Source organism: Meles meles, chromosome 14 (genome assembly GCF_922984935.1).
Source record: "Meles meles chromosome 14, mMelMel3.1 paternal haplotype, whole genome shotgun sequence".
Classification (NCBI taxonomy): Eukaryota; Metazoa; Chordata; class Mammalia; order Carnivora; family Mustelidae; genus Meles; species Meles meles.
In genome coordinates, this window is record NC_060079.1 from 34,107,396 (window position 1) to 34,123,435 (window position 16,040).

Below are 16,040 nucleotides of genomic sequence, written 5' to 3' on the forward strand. Positions count from 1 at the left end.
ATGAAATGAAGAATGAACAGGACCAAAGAAAGTAGTTCCATAGTTCATCTCTCCGGATAAGGCAGTGACTCTTTAAAAATAATGCGCCAATTTTTTCTTTCTCCACTATCAAAGCAAAATTTTGCACTGGACAAATAAAGGCAAGGAAGGATTTATCTAAGACTATTACAATAAAGGAGAGAGATGACCTCGACTTCATGGAAACAAAGGACAGGAGGGTTTTTAAGAACTGTGTTGAGCTAGTGGAAACGTACAGGAGGACAGTAGTGGGAGCTTGATCAGTGGGAGGTATTGAGCACATTGACTTATTCCCGTATTTGCAAGTACTTTTCTCTGTGATTGTGTTTGCTAGCTGGTACCCATCCCAAGTTAGTCTCCTGTCTTAGACTTCACCTGAATTGAGCTCCTACCTGCCCATGAAGATGGGGGGATAGGGTGCTATGTCCTTTCAGGCTTAGATTTCAAAAAGATGGTTCCCAGGACATGGGGAAAGACTATCCCAGATTGAAGAACTTGGAGGAGGCTGGGAGAAGACTTACATACATATCAAAGGGCAGAAAAAATTTACAGTTGCAAGTTTTCTAAAATAACTCCTCAAGGAAAAGGGAGACCAGGGGCCTGTAGTTAGGAAGAATCCTGGATAAAGTTAGGCAAGTTAAGGGGAACATCAAGACCATCTTGGTTGCTATTGTTTATGGAGAGAGAGCTTGAATGTCGGCAAATAGATTAAACTCTGAAGTAGAGAGGGGAGCAGACTGTGGTCACCAACTTTCCAGAAAGGAAAGAGAGAGCCTATGGAGGTCCCTACATTTTTATGTTAGGGAGAAGTCCAAAGTAGTGGTCTTTTATGTGGTTTGCAGATCAGGGGCTTATGTATTTATTCAAATATATGGATAATGACTAATGCTTTGGAGCATTATGAGTTCTAGTTATAGAATCAGACTGATTTGCTGTGAAATCTGGAAAATGTACTTAATGTTTCTACTATGAATAGATAATCATACCTATCTCATAAGTGTATTGAAAAAACTAAATTAAATATTTTAAGGAACTTTTTCCATACAATACTTGGCACTGAACAATGCTCCAGAAAAGGCATATATTTTTTGAGTTTCCAATGCTGTCTGCCCCCAATTGGGCTGTTCCCTAATGTTTTTCTCATTTCCTCATTTGAAACCCAGCAAATAAGCACACTATATTACGCCTACTCTTGGGGAAAGACATAGTAATTTCTTTGATCATATCATGCTAATTTAATTATTAACATTTATCATTATTATTGATCATTATATTTTATATTCTAATTTATAAAATGATAGATTATCACAGGTGGAAGTGACCTTAAATGGACTTACTTGAAATTGCAAGAAGGTTTTTTTTCCATCTTCTCTGGGACACTCTATCGTTCCTTTAGCCTTTAAAAAATAGTATTTGAATAGTTATTTTCATCAAAGCCTTATATCTCCTTATCACCCTACCATTCTGAATCTTTACAGAAACTGCATATTACATAAGCACTAACGGCTTTAAAAGGAAAAAATCAGTAGAGCGAAGTTAAAATCATTGCTCAAAATAATCCCCAACCTTCCTCAGGCCACCAAAAGAAGAAATTTTTCTTCATAACAAGAGTCCTGCTATTCTATGAACCTTTTCCCACATAGAGAATTTTTTGGATTTCTAGTTTGCCTTAAATGCCAAGCTTCCTACATGACTACTACAGATTGCCTCAGCAGGAAAGATGTCAAATAACCTCTCAGCCTAGAAAGCAAGACTGTAGCTCTTGGTCAATTACCGAAAACCCAAGGTCAACTAAAATATCAGTACAAATATGATCTGGATGGAGTGACTCAAATTATGCTTTCATTTGATTAATTCTCATTGAACAAGAAAATAATTATTTTACAAATGTGTACTATGTTCTCAGTACTTTTTGATGTACTTATGTATCACCAAAGAGAAAGATTGATATTTGCTATAGATTGTTTGTCCCCTAAAATTCATATATTGAAATCCTAACCCTTAATATATTCAGGAGGCAGGCATTTCTGGGGTGGGGGCTGTGATTTTACCCTCATGAATGGGGTTAGTTCTCTTATAAAAGGGACTCCAGAGAGCTCCCTGTCCCTTCTACAGTACGAGGACACAGCAAAAAATTGGGACATTTATGGTCCAGGAAGCAAGCCCTCATTAGGAACCAAATCTGCTAGTGTCTTGATCTTGAACTTCCCAGCGTCCAAAAAACTATGAAAAATTAAATTAAAATCCATCCAGGTAGTGGTACTTTTGTTACCATAGGCCAAAGTACTAAGACAATATTATTGTCACCATTTTTAAAGATGGAGAAAGACATTCCCAAGATTAATATGAGATGGGAATGTATTTGCATCCAGACATCTGAACGTTTCCAACAAACATTAAGGAGGAAGACAAAACAGAAAATAAGTGGGTAAATCCACTACTGAGGGAAGGATTAATTTTGGAAAAAAGGATAGATAGCATGTATCTTGAATATGAATGAGGTGTCAGAGAAAATTGAGAAAATCTGTGAAGGAAGAATTGTCGTCCCTTCCTACAAAGAGAAAGCCCATTTATGTTGATGTTCAAGAAAGATTCACACTTTTGTTTGATGCTTCTGGGATTTAAATTAATAATTTTAGCAGATGTTTTCCTCCTTTGAAAAAGAAAAAAAAATCATTCTCAATGTTTTTTTAAAGAGATAGTCAGCAAAATATCAACTAAAAATAAAGAAGAAAATAAGTTGGTATGTAGGCAGAAAGGAGTAAATATCCCAACTTACTACTAAACTGAATAAAAAAGCAAATGACTCCCTACAAGTTTAAAAAAATAATAACAAGCCCTCACAAATGCTTTAGATAAAAAAGCAAAGAATCACAAAAATTAATTTGATTAAGTATTTAACTCTAGGGATATTTAATATGTTACTCTGTCTGATAAAAATTAAATACAAAAACTAAAATGCCTCCTATTGATAAGCTCTTTAGAATTCATAGAGCTGAACCTAAGTAAGATACAGAAGACTTGATACATAAAAATCACCAGAGTGAAAAGAAATCTCAAAGTATAAACGCCTTTAAGTGATTTCCTTTACAATTCATAAAATATGCCACAGGTAGCCATCTGGTCTAGAAGAAGCTCCAACAAGGAGAAATATGTTCATGAAACTTGTCATGAACAAGAAACCTTGCAACTGTGAGATTTGCAAAGAGAGAATTACAATAAGGTAGCCTGCTGGCAATTTAGCTTAGCCAGAATCACTGAAAATATATACATGATATTAAAATTCGGATGTCTTGTTCTTGTGTCAGAAATGACAATGACAAAGGGTAAAAAAGAAACCATTGTCATGACAAAGACCATAGGACCACACAAAATGGTCACGTATGTCATCAAAATGAAGACAGTATGAGCTTATCTTCCTGAAATGTTTTCTTCACACTCTAGATAAAATTAGTTGCAAATGTGATTCTACTATATTTAAAATAGGGTTTTTTGTTTTCGTTTTTGTTTTTTCCCCAGCTTCATTTCGGGAAAAAAAATCTTCTCTTTCTAGGCAAAGATTCTCCTTGCAGGAAACTACACAACTTCATGAAGCTTTAATCTCAACAATCACTTTTTTATTTTTTCATTTTTTTAAATTTTGTTATGTTAATCACCATACAATGCGTCATTAGTTTTTGATGTAGTATTCCAAGACTCATGGTTTACCTATAACATGTAGAACAGTGTGGCATGCAACATGTGTCCTCCTTAATACCCACCACTAGGCTCACCCAACCTCCTCCTTCCTCCCTCTAAAACCCTCAGCCTGTTTCTCAGGGTCCACAATTTTTGATTGTTCGTCTCTTCCTCTGATTTCCTTCCCTTCAGTTTTCCTTTCCTTCTCCTAGTGTCCTCCATGCTATTCCTTATGTTCCAAAAGTAAGTGAAACCATAAGATAATTGACTTTCTCGCTTGACTTATTACACTTAGGATTATCTCCTCCAGTCTTATCCATGTGAATGCAAAAGTCCTTTCTGATGGCTGAGTAATATTCCATTGTATATAAGGACCACATCCTCTGTATCCATTCGTCTGTTGAAAGGCATCTTGGCTCTTTCCACAGTTTGGCTATTGTGGACATTGCTGCTATGAACATTGGGGTACAGATGACCCTTCTTTTCATGATATCTGTATCTTTGGAGTAAATACCCAGTAGTGCTATTACCAGGTCATAGGATAGCTCTATTTTTAATTTTTGGGGGAATCTCCACACTGTTTTCCAAAGTGGCTGCACCAACTTGCATTCCCACCAACAATGTGAGAGGGTTCCCTTTTCTCTACATCCTCTCCAACACTTGTTTCTTGCCTTCTTAATTTTTGCCATTCTAACTGATAAAGGTGATATCTTAATGTGGTTTTGATTTGAATTTCCCCGATGGCTAATGATGAACATTTTTTTAATGTGTCTGCTAGCTATTTGTATGTCTTCATTGGAGAAGTGTCCATGTCTTCTGACCATCTTTTGACTTGATTATCTGGTTTTTGGGTGTTGAGTTTGAGAAGTTCTTTATAGTTGTTGGATATCAGTCCTTTGTAGTGTCATTTGTGAATATCTTCTCCCATTCCATGGGTTACTTCTTTGTTTTGTTGACTGTTTCCTTTACTATGCAGAAGATTTTTATCTTGATGAAGTCCCAAAAGTTAATTTTCGCTTTTGTTTCCCTGGCCTTTGGAGACAATAATCACTTTAATGGCCAAATTTAAAGGTCACAGTAATTTATTCCTTTATGTCTAGTCATCTTAATTCTCTATATCAATTCTCTATATTCATATTAATATGCTCTATATTCATATTCTTATATTCTCTTATTTTTCTATATTCATATTAATTCTCCCTCAATTCTCTATAATCATATTAATGCTATACTTAATACCATATTACATTGTTCTTTCTAAGATTTGCTTTCTTCAGTGGTAGTATAATACTTCGTATTTATACTTTACAATGTTGCTGATATTTAGAAATTTGTAATTAATTTCTGTAGTCTTTGATTAAGTGTTATCATAGAGCCTAGTTTGAGTGCAATTTAACAAAAGTTTAATGAGAGTCCATTTGGAAAATATATATCAAAATTGACCCACCCAAAACTCTACTTATAGGAATTTATCCTACAGATATACTCATATGCTTTTAAAATGTTATATGTACATTGATTAGTCATTGAATCATTCTTTCTAAGGCAAAATATTGGAAACTAAATATGTATAAATAAAGGGTGGGTTTAAATAAACTATGGTATAATTACAAAATGGAAAATTATGCAGTCATAGAAAATAAAGAAGTTGCTTATTTATGTGCTAATATGGAAAGATCTGTAAGATACACTTTTAATTAAAATAAATATCAAAGATTTCATAGAAAATTATGTAAAAGAGTAATACATATACAAGTATCTCAAAGAATACATCAGAAAATAAGATTACTTTTTACTATGTTCAGGGGAACTAGGTGAATGAAGAAACAGTAGGAGGAATAATTTCCATTTAATGACCTTTATATTTTGAAAATTTTCCATTATATGAATGCATTACTGGATAGGAAAGTGTTAATTCACCAGTGTGCACATTTCCAAGAAAGTTTTGTCTTCAGGACTGGTCTTTGGTAGACTCGTGGGATATAACCTCTTAGACCTTGATATATTCTGCTTGAGAAGAATGATTTTGTATGACTGATGCCTTCCTTAGGTCACACTGTATTGATGGTAAATACCCGTTTTTGTACGTCTGAGGCATTGAGTCATGCCCCACCAACTTGACCAGATTAGTTTATCCTAACAATGTGATTTATGGTGAACACCTGTTTTATGTCTGGGGAAGTAAGTCTGGAATCTGAGTAGCCCATACTACATGCCTAGGTGACTGATCCCTAATAAAAAACTGAACACAAGAGCTGGGTGAACTTCTATAGCTGGAAATGCTTTATATATATGTCATAGTGTCATATGTGTCAAGTCTCATATTTTTGCTGAGAAAAATAAGCAAGTCCTCATGTGACACTGCTGTGAGGGACACCACTGAGCACTTGTGCACAATCTCTTCTAGCTTTTGCCTCAACTTTCCCTTTGCTGAATTTAATCTGTATCCTTTCCTTGGAACATACTATAACCATGAGTGTAACAGTTGTTCTGAGTCCTAGGAATCCTTGTAGTAAATTAGCTGGTCTTGGGAGCCCATATATATAACTGCATATTCTCCAAATCAATGCAAAACATTTTAAAGTTTAAATTGCCTCTATTGGAGCCAAACTGATCAGCAAGTAAAAAGTTTATTGAACTCCTACTTTAACCAAGTTCCGTGCTAGACTTTTTGAGAAATCCTCAAATAAGGCCCTTGGCAAGCATATTGGCTAATTGAGAGATGCAACTGAGACAGTGAAATTAATAGTTTACAACACAAGGGTTTATGATTATTTCATACATAGAGAGTAGATCAGAGGCTTTGGGCTCCTGGAGCTTAAAGATTATTCTTGTTATGAAAAGGAATACAAATGTTGTTTTATGGAAATGGTTCTTTCTTACTGAACATCTACTTTGTTGTCTTATGGTGCTATTTGTTTTACTTACATTGTCTCTAAATCATTTCAGGGTAAATATTTACAATTCCATTTTATCCTGAGGCCAATATCATACATTTAGGAAGGGGTAGAAGAGAATTTCTGGTCAAAAGTCTCCCATTTTTTATTTGTTAGTATAATGCTGATACAGTCTAATAATTTAATAATATGGAGTACATTATTTAAAGTTTCAAGCTTTACAAGTATAGAATTCTTAGGCTTGGAGAGATTAAGTAACACTCATCTAGGAAGAGCTAGACTCAAAATATGAACCCCTACATTTGAATCTGAAGATTACATTTCCTCCTTTTGGGGTAAAGTGCCCAATGAAGCTACATAGTCTCTGTAAATAAGATTTTATAAGACAGACCAGATTTATTTGATTGCAGAGAGATAACAATAATCTTATTTTTAAAGTTTCACAAAAATAGGATGTTGCTAAAAATACATCTAGTCTTAAGAATTTTCAGTAATGTTATATTATCTTTCAATGTGAATTAATTGTAAAGGGAGAAGCAGTTACAGTACAAGTGAAATCAGTACAAGTACAATAAGTTCCATTACAGTGGACTTTAAGTGGTATGAAAATATATGCATATAAAATTAATGTACAAAAATTATGTGTGTGTGTTGCAAACAAAAGAATTTGAAATGACTGTAGCATTCTCTAATTTCAACTAAAAGTAAATGAAAGACTCTAGATACATATTTCTCAGATTTTGATTCCTTATCCCTGAAATATCTATTTGTACTTTGAATATATTGCTATGTGTCACAAGTAATCATGCAAACAGTAAAAAGTTGTCAAATTACATTAATAGATAGTGCATATATGGCAACATTATAGTTATTAACCTAGGTATTAATTTCCAAGCAATTTCTTCAAACCTCTTAGATGGAGGCAAAATGCAGCTTTGTTTGATGACCCCCATCATTGCCTTATTATTGAAGAATCCAACAGAAATTTAGATTACTAACTAAATTAAACACATTAAAAGCTTATCTGAAACTCCAAATTATAGCCTTTGAAGACTCAAAAAGTCAGAAACACAAAGACAGCTATATTTAACTGATTTAAAAGAAAAAAACAACACAGCTGGAAATTTATCATAAGCACAATGCTCAGAATACAGAACTGCATGGGGTTTTCACTAATGTCTGTCCAAGCATTCTGAGCAGGTTAAAACTGAAAGACAACACACATTTCCCTTAGGACATTACAGTATTAAAAGTAAGGTGCCTCTTTTTTTTAATGTGGAAGAATGAAGAACTGTTTGAATCTTGCCATACTTTATAAGCAAAAAGTAAATGTTACCCCCAAGGGCCAGTCAGATGCAAAGAGTCATGCTTCTTTATGATAAAAATTGGTACTGAGTAAAATTACAATACTCTCTGAGCCATCAAAATTTTCCTAAAAATTAGTCCATAAATTTAGGGTTACAAATCTAGTAAATCAAGACTGTGGGACCAAAATGGTGTCACATGCTGGGATTTTACATACATTGGGGTAGGACATTGGAGGTGGGGGCAGGGTGCTATGGAAACTGAGTTAATGCTTAAATATAGCCTGCCTTGAAACTTTTAGGAAGAAAAAATCAGTTTTAGTAAGGTAGGAAATATTCCTTAACCTTCCACTAATTTCATTGGCATTTAAACAATATTTTGGAGGAATGGAAGCAATTCAGTGGCTTCAGTGATGTGTACTCTGTATGAAGAAGGAACAAATAATGCTGTATGATTAACACTTATTTTTAAGAGACTCCAACATTGGTTTAAAAAAAGTTTATTGGTAGACTTTTTGTCTATCAATGCCTTTTGTCCTGTTTGTAATTTTTACATAAAATTTAAGATACAAAATTTCAGTTAGAATAAAGAGAAACACTTTCTCTGACTTCTTTATAACTATTTTAATTGAGAAAACAAAATATTTTATTAAGTGTATATCAGGAGCCAGCAATACTCACTCACCCCTCGCCACCTCCTAGGAAATCAAAAATAAATGAAATGTCCTTTTAAGTATATGATGAAAGATTTTATATCTGAAAGTTTTAAGAGTAGTCATAAAAATGTATAGCATATTTGGTCTGTGATGTTGGGTTCAGATATCAACTGAGGAGAAATTCCATTTGAGACCCAAGAAAGGAAACAATGTGACTACACTTGGAATTGGCAACCATCAGTTTATTCTCTGTATTTATGGGACTGTTTCTGCTTTTTCTTTGCATTGTTTTTTTAAGATTTCATGAATAAGTCTTTATCTGACTTACTTCACTTAGCATAATACTCCAAGTCCATCCATGCTGTTGCAAATGGTAAGATCTCCTTCGTTCTTGTGGCTCTGAATATGTTTATTAAGTTCATCTGGTCCAGGATGTCATTCAAAGCTACTGTTTTCTTGTTGATTTTCTGTTTAGATAATCTATCCATTGATATAAGTGGGGTGTTAAAGTCCCCCACTAGTATTGCATTCCTATCAGTTACTTCCTGTTTGTTATTAACTCTTTTATTTATTTGGAAGCTTCCAAGTTAGGTGCATAAATAATTATAATTATTATATCTCTTGTTGGATTGTTCCTTTTTTATTATATAGTGCCCTTCCTTGTCTCTTCTTACAGTCTTTTTTTTTTTAAAGATTTTTATTTATTTATTTGACAGAGATCACAAGTAGGCAGAGAGGCGGGCAGAGAGAGACAGAGAAGAGGAAGCAGGCTCCCCATTGAGCAAAGAGCCCGATGTGGGGCTCGATCCCAGGACCCTGGGATCATGACCTGAGCCGAAGGCAGAGGCTTTAACCCACTGAGCCACCAGGCGCCCCCTTACAGTCTTTTTTAATGTTTATTTTGTCCAATATAAGTATTGTTACACTGGCTTTCTTTTGACATGCATTTGCATAATAAATGTTTCTCCATCACCTCATTTGCAATCTGCAAGTGTCTTTCAGTCTGAAATGAGTCTCTTATCAGCAGTATATAGATGGGTCTTGTTTTTTTGTTCTTTAATCCTACTATCACCCTATGTCTTTTGAGTCATATGTTCAGTCCAGTGACATTCAAAGTAATTATTGATAAATATGTATTTATTACCGTTTTGTTACCTGTTTTGTGGTTGTTTTGTAGCTTTTTTCCTGATCCTTGTTCTCTTTCATGGTTTGTTGGCTCTTTCTGTAGTGATATACTTGGATTCATTTCTCTTTATACTTTTCTTATCTGTTACTGGTTTTTGACTTGTGATTACCATTACATTTTTGTATGATATCTTCTGCATGTATCAGCCCATATTAAGTTGATGGGCACTTAAGTTTTGAACCCATTCTTCACTCTCCCCCCGCCAGTGTTTTAAGTATATAGTGCCATATGAGCACCTTTACTGATTTTTACAGAAACATTTATTTTTACTGCTTCTGTGTTTTTGACTTTTCATATATTATCACTTATGGTCCTTCCTTTCCACTCAGAGTACCCTTTAAATTTCTTTTAGGATTGGTGTAGTGGTCAAGAATTCCTTTCGGTTTTTTGTTTCTTTGTTTTTGTCTGCAAAATTCTTTATCTCTCTTCTATCCTGAATGATCGCCTTGCTGGATAGATTTTTCTTAGCTGCTAATTTTTCCTATTCAGCACTTTGAATATATCATGCTGCTCCTTTCTGGATCAGAAAGTTTCTGCTGAAAAAATCTACTGATAACCTTATGGGGTTTCCCTTGTATGTAACTATCTTATTTTCTTTTCCTACTTTAATTTTTTTTTCTTTTTCTTTAAGACTTTATTTATTTGACAGAGAGAAGGAGATCACAAGTAGGCAGAGAGGCAGGCAGAGAAAGGGAGAAGCAGGCTCCCTGCTAAGCAGAGAGCCTGATGCAAGGCTTGATCCCAGGACCCTGAAATCATGACCTGAGCTGAAGGCAGAGGCTTAACCCACTAAGCTACCTAGGTGCTCCTTTAATTTTTTTCTTTATTGTTGTTTTTTGCTACTTTAATTATGTGTGTCTTGATGTAGCTTTCCTCTCATTGAATTCTGGTGATGGATCTCTGCCGTCTAGAACTGAATATCTGTTTCTATCCCCTAATTAGGGAACTTTTCAGCTATTATTTCTTCAAGAAAATTTTAATACCCCTTTTCTCACTCTTCTTCTGAGATCCCTGTAATGTAAATGATATTTCACTTGATGGAGTCACTGAGTTATCTAAGACTATTCTCAATTTACATAGTTTTCATTCATCTCCTTTGCTCAGCTTGGTTACTTTCCATTACTCTGCCTTCCAGATCACCAGTGCTTCCTTTGCTTTATCTAGCCTGCTGTTTTTCCATCAAGTATATTTTTAAAGTTCTTTTATTATATTCTTTTCTCTGATTTTTTTTTTCCTTAACATCTCTGTGTTAAGTTTCTCACTGATGTCTTCTACTCTTAAGTTCGGATATAAAAATATCTTTATGATCATTATTTTAAATTATCTATCAGGCATATTACTTATATCAATTTCACAAAGGTCTCTTCCCGTGGTTTGGTCCTGTTCTTTCATTTGGGAGATATTTCTCTGGCTCTCATTTTGTCTGACTTTCCGTGTCTGCTTCTGTATGTTAGGAAAATCAGCTACTTCTGCTCTTAATGAAGTAGAAGCCTTATGAAGAAGTCCTGTAGTGCCCTGTAGTACAGTGTCACCTCTTCCCTGTTGCTTCCCAGGGCTTGATGCTTCAGGGAGTGTCTCTTCGGTGTGTTGCATATGCTCAGCTGTTGAGTCTTATCCCCTTTTTTCTTCAGTCAAGTTGTCTGGAGAGTCTGTCTTTGCCTATTTTGGGCAGCTGTTTCCCCAGCAGGGAAAATAGGCAAAGAGAGACACATTTTAAAAGGTGTGTAGTGATCTGCTTGCAAATGTGACCTGTTTCTGCTTCCAGAAGAACCGAGGTCCTGCAAAATATATGGTTCAGGAGATATGGTGTTGGCAGGGCCTGCACTGGTCTTCTGGAGGAGAGGTCCATAGCAAGGTGACTAAGACAAGCTTGAATGGGAAAGGTGAATCCCTAGAATTCATGGAGGGTGTGTGTGTGTGCAGTGCTTAGTGAAAACATGTTAGGTTAATGGTGTGGGCACAGTGCTGGTTCCCATAGGTGGTCCTTGTTTATGCTGGAGGGTGGGGTGGGGGTCAGGGGGTGGTCCCTGCCAGCTCCCTCATTGGTGAAGCAGTCTTCCTGTTATTCCTGTCTCTGAGTGAGTAAATTACTCTCCCTCCTGACTGCCCCTGTATTTTTCAAACTGCTGTTTCTAAGCTCTACCTGCATGGGCTATTTGTCCTGTTGCCTCTTTATGGGCAGGGACTCTCCTACTGAGCTCCAGGCACTCCCAGAGCTCATCCTGCTAGTTTTTAAATTCAGGGTTTAAGTCCCACTAAAGAAACTTATGAAAGAACACATGAAAGTCCCTCTCACTTTCAAAGGCAAATGTTATGGGGATTTGCCCTCCCTGTTCATGGGCTCCCCAGTGTGAAAGTGTGCTTCTCACTCTTCTCCATGCCCCCAGCTCCCTCCCCACCATGGACAGCCAAGGTCTGTTTCATTCCCAGGCCGCATCTTCAGCCTTCCTACCTTTCTCAGTGTGACCTCTTCTCTACATTTTGTTCTAGAGTTTGTTCTGCCAGTCTTCAGATAGTTTTCTAGGCTATTTATGTTAATGTGAATGTTACCTAGTAGTATTCTTGGGACGATGCGAGCTTAGAGTCCTCTTACTCTGCCATCTTCCCAGCCAACCTGTGTGTGTGCATTTAAAAACAAAGGTATGCTGTAAATCATATTTCTAAATCTTAAAGTATAATAAAAACATATTTTAGGAGATGCTTCACAGCATTTTGACATAGGCAAAATTAAACATATTACTGGAATATGTTAGTGGTGAAAACTGTTTTGTTTTTTTTTTTTAAAGATTTTATTTATTTATTTGACAGATCACAAGCAGGCAGAGAGGCAGGCAGAGAGAGAGAGAAGGAAGCAGGCTCCCTGCTGAGCAGAGAGTCCGATGCGGGGCTCGATCCGAGAACCCTGGGATCATGACCTGAGTTGAAGGCAGAGGCTTTAACCCACTGAGCCACCCAGGAGCCCCAAAACTGTTGTTTTGATTTGCACATGGATAGGTGCTGGCATAAAATTAAGGGGAGGGGCGCCTGGGTGGCTCAGTGGATTAAGCCGCTGCCTTCGGCTCAGGTCATGATCTCAGGGTCCTGGGATCGAGCCCCGCATCGGGCTCTCTGCTCCGCAGGGAGCCTGCTTCCTCCTCTCTCTCTGTCTGCCTCTCTGCCTACTTGTAATCTCTCTCTCTGTCAAATAAATAAATAAAATCTTTAAAAAAAAATAAATAAAATAAAATTAAGGGGAATATCTCGTAATATTCAATTTCTGTCTTTTTTGTTAACAAACGTGTTCTAACAAGTGTGGCATGACATTACGTTGTGGTAATGATTACATTTATTGGTATAATACACAATGGCTCGTGTACTAGTAAAGAAGAGTTATAAATTCATTTAATTACCTAATGAGATATATTAGATGGATATTCATTCAACATTGTGCTCAAAATAGAAATTAAACAGACTGATTATTATTCATGAAATTGAACCAGATTAACTAATTAAAATTTTGTGATGTTTCTATCTGGATTATATTTATTTTTGAATTTTCATGAAAAAAGATGTCTTCTCATACAAATTTTGTTTAAATTATTTCGCTTAAATTACCCAGTTCCAGTGTTTGGACATGTTAAACTCTTGCTCTCTTTTTCCTAACCTATAGAATTGACTTACTACTTTCTGTAAAAAATAAAGTGACAAGATATGTGTGGCTTGAGATGTTCTTCTCTCCATTGATCCATGTGTTTATCCTCAGACCCAATACAACACTGTTAGGTGCAGTTGCTTCATAGTAAGTCTTGAAATCGGGAAGTTTAAATCATCCCACTCTGTCCGTGTGTGTGTGTGTATGTTAATTACTAAATTAAATTAGTTGCAGGTATACAGTATAGTGATTCAACAATTCTATACATTACTCAGTGATGATGACAGTAAGTGTATGCTTAATCACCTTCACCTATTTAACACATTATCTCCTCTCACCTCTTCTCTGCTAACCATTAGTTCTCTATATTTAAGAGTCTTTTGTTTGTCTCTTTTGTTTCTCATGTAGTGAGTGAAATAATATGGTATTTGTTTTTCCCTGACTCACTTATTTCACATAGCATTATACACTCTAGATCTGTTCATGTTGTTGCAAATGACAATATTCCATTCTTTTTTATGCCTAATAGTCCATTGTGTGTATGTGTGTGTGTGTGTGTGTGTGTATACACACACATATATATGACCTTTTCTTCATTCATCTTTGGATGGACACTGAAGTTGCTTCCATAATTTGGCTATTATAAATAATGCTGCAATAAACACAGGGATAAATATATGTTTTTGAATTAGTGTTTTCTTATTCTTTGGGTAAATACCTAGCAGTACAATTCCTGGATTATAGGGTAGTTCTATTTTTAATTTTTGAGGAATGTCCATACAGTTTTCCACAGTGGCTGCATCCATTTGCATTACTGACAATGGTGCAATACTTGTTTCCTATGCTTTTGATTGTTGCCATTCTGACAGGTGTGAAGTGGTATCTCATGGTGGTTTTGTTTGCATTTCCCTGATGATCAGTGATGTTCAGCATCTTTTCATGTGTCTGTTGACCATCTGTTTGACTTTTTTGGAAAAATTTTTCTTCATGTCTTCTTCCCATTTTTCTTTGTCTTCTACCTATCTTAATTGGATTATTTTTGTGGTGTTGTATAAATTCTCAGATATCATGGATACTAACCTCTTACCGGACATGTCATTTGCAAACATCTTTTCCCATTCTTAAACTTTTATTGTTTCCTTTGTGGTGCAGAAGCTTTTTATTTTGTTGTAGTCTCAGTAGTTCATTTTTGCTTTTGTTTCCTTTGCTTCATATTTAGACATATTTAGAAAAATGTTGCTATGAACAATGTCAGAGAAATAAATGCCTATCCTCTTTTCTTAGACTTTTATGGTTTCAGGTCTCACATTTAAGTTTTAATCCATTTTGAGTTAATTTTTCTGTATGGTGGCACCCCATTCTTCCAAATACAGTTTGTTCAAGAGATGCTTTTTGCCATTGTCTATTCTTACCTCCTTTGTCATAGACTAATTGGTCACATAGTTGTGGGTTTATTTCTGGGTTCTTTGTTTTATTCTATTGATTTATGTGTCTTTTTTGTGCCAGTACCATACTCTAATGATTACTACCACTTTGTAGAATATCTTGAAATCTGGCATTGTCGTATCTCCAGTTTTCCTCTTCTTTTCAAGATTGCTTTGGCTTTGAGCGTCTTTTGTGGTTCCATACAAATTTTAGGGTTGTTTGTTCTAGTTCTGTGAAAAATGCTGTTGGTATTTTGATAGGAATTACATTAAATCTGTACATTGCCTTTTTAAAAAATTTATTTATTTATTTTCAGCGTAACAGTACTCATTGTTTTTGCACCACACCCAGTGCTCCATGCAATACGTGCCCTCTCTATTACCCTCCACCTGGTTCCCCAACCTCCCACCCCCCGCCCTTCAAAACCCTCAGGTTGTTTTTCAGAGTCCATAGTCTCTCATGGTTCATCTCCCCTTCCAATTCCCCACAACTCCCTTCTCTCCATCTCCCCATGTACTCCATGTTCTTTGTTATGCTCCACAAATAAGTGAAACCATATGATACTTGACTCTCTCTGCTTGACTTATTTCGCTCAGCATAATCTCTTCCAGTCCAGTCCATGTTGCTACAAAAGTTGGGTATCCATCCTTTCTGATGGAGGCATAATACTCCATCATGTATATTATCTGTACATTGCTTTGAGTGGTATAGACAGTTGGCAATATTTTTCTCCCAATACATAAGCACGGAATATCTTTCCAATTGATTGTGTCATCTTTAATTTCTTTCCTCAGCATTTTATGGTTTTCAGAGTATAGGTTTTTTACATCCTTGATTAACTTTATTCTTAGGTATTTTATTATTTCCAGTGAAATTGTAAGTGGAACTGTTTTCCTAATTTCTTATCCTACTAGTTTATGATTAGAGTATAGCAATGCAGTGGATTTCTATGTATTAGTCTTGTATCCTATGATCTTACTAAATTCATTTATTAGTTCTAGTAATTTTTTGGTGAAGCCTTAGGATGTTCTATATATAATATTACATAATCTGCAAATAGTAAGTTTGCTTCTTCCTTACCCATGTGGATACCTTTTGTTTCTTTTCCTGGTCTGATTGCTGTGACAAGAACTTCTATGATAAATAAAATGGCAAGAGTGGATAATTTTGTCATTGTTCCTGATCTTAGGGGGAAAGCTTTGAGTATGATGTTAACTAGGATTTTTCTCTATATAGCCTTTATTA